This window comes from Sciurus vulgaris, assembly GCF_902686455.1.
Source record: "Sciurus vulgaris genome assembly, chromosome: 10".
Classification (NCBI taxonomy): Eukaryota; Metazoa; Chordata; class Mammalia; order Rodentia; family Sciuridae; genus Sciurus; species Sciurus vulgaris.
The window spans coordinates 124,325,911-124,330,938 of NC_136470.1; the positions used below are offsets into that span (position 1 = coordinate 124,325,911).

The 5,028-nt window shown below is 35.2% G+C and overlaps 1 pseudogene across 1 annotated transcript; it reads left to right on the forward strand.

Annotated features, from left to right (window-relative positions):
• Nucleotides 1-2,018: 2,018 nt before the first annotated feature.
• On the forward strand, nucleotides 2,019-3,793 carry LOC306670268 (importin subunit alpha-1-like; annotated as a pseudogene). The gene has a single exon. The product of its transcript is annotated as an importin subunit alpha-1-like (transcript).
• The last annotated feature ends 1,235 nt before the right edge of the window (nucleotides 3,794-5,028 follow it).

Below are 5,028 nucleotides of genomic sequence, written 5' to 3' on the forward strand. Positions count from 1 at the left end.
CTTCCTTGACTTTGGTCTCCAAGTTTTGGTTTTAAACACATTTGGCAGGTCAGTTTCACCAGTCTTGAAGTAGGAGTACTGGGTTTTAACTTTAATTTCTATAGTTAATTGGGGTCAATATTAGTACTGGAAGTCAGCATTATATCATATCTCTCTTATAAGTGATGACTTAATGTCTCAAATTAACTAAGGTCGTTCTGTTAGAAGCAAAACATGAACGGGGAACAGTTATAAAGTTTTATAAGGAAAATACAAAATGAAACTCACAAGAGCAAAAATATTCAGTTTGTATAATAGCTATGAACCAAGAAATATAATTTCTATAATAACCCTATTTATCTTTGGTATCTATTTTGCCTCCACAGAGACCTGTGATTTATTAACTCAATCATTCATAAAGTTTACTTTCCTTAAAAACGCTTTTAATAGCTTAAATACCTTTTATAATTTCCCTAAACCCTTACTTAGTTTTGTATTATATCCTTTGTTTATTTTTGAGATTGCAGTAATCTTTAGAACAAAAATCTATCTTTTGAACACAACTTTAAATGTACTTAATTCTGGTCGACTTTGGAGCCATCCTAACATGGAATAAGGTGAGAGGCAGAGTCTCATCTCAGTGAGGTTGGGTTCTTGGCAAATCTTATGTAAAGTGCTTTATTTCTGAAGCTGATCTTTGCCTCTTTTTAAAATATCATTTTATAAGGTTCTCACGTATTATTTCCTAAATCCGTTTAAATAACAGCATAGTACAATAGTACATCTGAAACATGAATCAAACAGAAAGGCTAAGACAGCTCTTAACAAATAAGATTCTCCGTATTACCTTCCAAAAGTACATTTAAATTCCCATCCCAGTGTAAAGAATAACACAAAATTATATGTATAACTTACTGATATAAGGTTACTTTTATCCAGTTACAAAACATTAAATGACATAAATATCAACCAAATTAGTTATCTCTATATAAATATGAAAAAGACTATTGCAACAGACAGTTTTAGTTTGGAGAACATCAACTTGATAAAACACTCTTCTGAGCCTTATATTTTTAAAGGCACGCCTTCTTGAAGAACATGAATTCATTTAATATACAGAGAAGCCAGTAATGGAGAGGGACTCAATTACACACATATTTTTATTAATTAAGTTTCACTTTTACATTAAAACTTAGACAAGGTTCAGTTCTCAGACATATATATAACAGTTGCTTATTTAACCAGTTATGAAGTAGTCATTTAAAAGACTTTGAAATAGGTACAACCCATAATCCCTTTAAGACTTAGTTTCCTTCAGTAATAAAACCTAACAGACACCAAAATTATCTTGATAGGTAAAAGCAGATCAATGTTAATCATAGAGAATTAGCATAAAAAAGGTAAACCTTAGGAAAAAATCCTCAAATAACTTTGGCTGTTCTAATTATAACCAACCTAATCACGTACACAACCTTTCTGAGATTTACCTCCCACAAACCTTGTACAACTTAATTAGACATTCTACAACTTGTGTTCTACTTTCTTATCCAGAAGCATTTCTTTATCCTTCTAATTTTCCATACCAAAATATATTTTCATACCTGTAACTTTCTTATATCTCTTTTCCCAGTTTCTGACTCATTTTTAAATTTATATTCTGAAACAATCCTTATAAAATTTCTGAATTTGGACAAATTTCTTTTTAATAAGCTTTTTACAGTACTTTAATTGAAACACAGTTGAAACTTTTTGTACTCTTTGCATATAGAATTACACCTGATAGAATTTTAACTCTCAGTAACCTTGCTTTTAAGCTAAGATCCAGAAACAAGTGATCTTAAACCTTTTAAAAATTTTACCAATATATAAAAAATATGTCTAATAGACCCAAATATATGTTACCTTATGGAATTCAAGAAGCCAAGAGTACTTGAATTTATACTTAGTTGATGTTTAGTATTTTAACTTTGCAAATTAATCTGATGTCTTTTCTGACAAACACATTTATGAAGATTAATCTTGACACACCGTCTCTGGGCTGAGCCGGGGTGGATGTTTCGAGGACAGCTGATTCTCAAAATGTGAGCCACCTCCTGTGGAAACCTGAGTCCACTGTGCAGCTTTCTCCCTTTGTCTCATAACCATGTCCACCAATGAGAATGCTAATTCACCAGCTGCCTGGCTTAACAGATTCAAGAACAAGGGAAAAGACAGTACAGAAATGAGGTGGCACCAAATAGAAGTTAATGTGGGGTTGAGGAAAGCTAAGAAGGAAGACCAGATGCTGAAAAGGAGAAATGTAAACTCCTTTCCTGATAATGCTACTTTGCCACTACAGGAAAACCACAACAACCAGGGCACTCTGAATTGGTCTGTTGATGACATCATCAAAGGCATAAACAGCAACAATTTGGAAAGCCAACTCCAAGCTACTCAAGCTGCTAGGAAATTGCTTTCTTAGGAAAAACAGCCCCTCATACACAATATAATCTGGGCTGGTTTGATTCTGAAATTTGTGTCCTTTTTGGGCAGAACTGATTGTAGTCCCATTCAGTTTGAGTCTGCATGGGCTCTCACTAACATTGCTTCTCTGACATCAGAACAGACCAAGGCTGTGGTGGATGGAGGTGCTATCCCAGCATTCATTTCTCTCTTGGCATCTTCACATGCTCACAGCAGTGAACAAGCTGTATGGGCTCTCGGAAACATTGCAGGTGATGGTTCAGTTTTCTGAGACTTGGTTATCAAATATGGTACAGTGAATCCAATGCTGGCTCTTCCTTCAGTTCTTGATATGTCAACTTTAGCATGTAGTTACTTACATAATCTCACCTGGACACCTTCAAACCTTTGTTGCAACAAGAATCCTGCACCCCCATTAGATGCTGTTGAGCAAATTCTTCTCACTTTAGTTCATCTCCTGCATCATGATGATCCAGAAGTATTAGCCGATACCTGCTGGGCTATTTCCTACCTTACTGATGGTCCAAATGAACGCATTGAAATGGTTGTGAAAACAGGAGCTTGTGAAGCTTCTGGGAGCTTCTGAATTGCCAACTGTGACTCCTGCTTTATGAGCCATAGGGAATACTGTGACTGGCACAGATGAACAGACTCAAGTTGTGATAGATGCAGGTGCACTTGCAGTCTTTCCAAGCCTGCTAACTAACCCCAAAACTAATATTCAGAAGGAATATACACGGACAATGTCAAACATCACAGCTGGCCAACAGGACCAGATACAGCAAGTTGTCAATCATTAGTCCCATTTCTCGTTGGTGTTCTCTGTAAGGCAGACTTTAAGACACAAAAGGAAGCTGTATGGGCTGTGACAAATTATGCAAGTGGTGGGACAGTTGAACAGATTGTATACCTTGTTCATTGTGACATAACAGAACCATTGATGAACTTCTTAACAGTGAAAGATACCAAAATTATTCTGGTTATTCTGGATGCCATTTCAAATATCTTTCAGGCTGCTGAGAAACTAGGTGAAACTGAGAAACTGAGTATAATGATTGAAGAATGTGGAGGTTTGGACAAAATTGAAGCTCTACAGAACCACGAAAATGAGTCTGTGTACAAGGTCTCATTAAACTTGATTGAGAAGTATTTTTCAGTAGAGCAAGAGGAAGATCAAAATGTTGTGCCAGAAATTACCTCTGAGGGCTATATCTTCCAAGTTCAAGATGGGACTCCTGGGACCTTTAACTTCTAGGCTGTACAGCTGAGGTATAAAGTTTGTTGTGTACTATGTTTGGTTTAAGTTTGTCTTACTGTTTCTCTACTAAGAGCTCTTTTTAAATGTGGTTTGTTATTGTAGCAGTTTTTACAACAAAACTATACTTAAACAGTTCCAAACTGTACATACTTGTCCTCTAAATGGGTTTCTTATTTCTATGTGGAATTTCATATCTTACAGTGTCCTGTAAATAAAGATTAAACTCCACCCTTTTCTTCTTAAAAAAAAAGATTAATCTCACTTATGTTAAAACAAATTTACCCATTTTTAACTTAGATTATCCATGAAAACCAAGGTGTCAAACAAGTCTAGTTAAGTAAGTCAGTTATTCCTGCAAAAAAAAAAAAAAATCCCTAAAAACAATGGACATTGACTTTAAATATTTTATAGAAATCAATGCTTGATTGGCTGGTTACCTAGAAAACCTGAAAGTAGTCTTAAAGACACCTTTACTCAAATCTATTTAAACAATTTAAGTCATATGAACTGAAAGACATTTGGATCCACTTCTTTTTAAAAAAATTTATGAACACTCATTTATTTATGTGCTAATTTTGGTACCATGTAAACAATATAGGCACAAGCACATATGTAGATACAACATACAATACACAAGTGTGCACAGATATGCACAAAACAGATAGGAAAGAAGGATTTTTATAGCTTTTTACCAGGTATTAAATCCCTACAGGTAGGAGGCAAAAGAGCTATCAGATTTAATGTTTTAGAAATTAGAGTAGACCAAGGAGTGGGATAGCTGGGTCAAATGGTGGTTTCCTTCCAAATTTTCTGAGGAATCTCCATACTGCTTTTCATTTAACCCAGCTATCCTATTCCTTGGCCTATACCCAAAGGACTTAAAATCAGCATACTACAGTGACACAGCCAGATCAATGTTTATAGCAGCTCAATTCACAATAGCTAGATTGTGGAACCAACCTAGATGCCCTTCAGTAGATGAAAGTATAAAGAAATTGTGGTACATATACACAATGGAATATTAATTAGCTATAAAGAAGAATGAAATTATGACATTTGCAGGTAAATGGATGGAGTTGGAGAATATCATGACAAGTGAAATAAGACAATCCCAAAAAACCAAAGGCCTAATGATTTCTCTGATAAGTGGATGATGATACATAATAGGGGGAAGAGGGTCAGGGAAGAATGGAGGAATGATGGATTGTGTAGAAGGAAATGAGTGGTGGGGAGGGGGCAGAGGGAAGGAAAGGACAAACATTATCCTATGTACATGTGTGATTACACAAACGGTGTGACTCTATTTTGTGTACAACCAGAGAAATGAA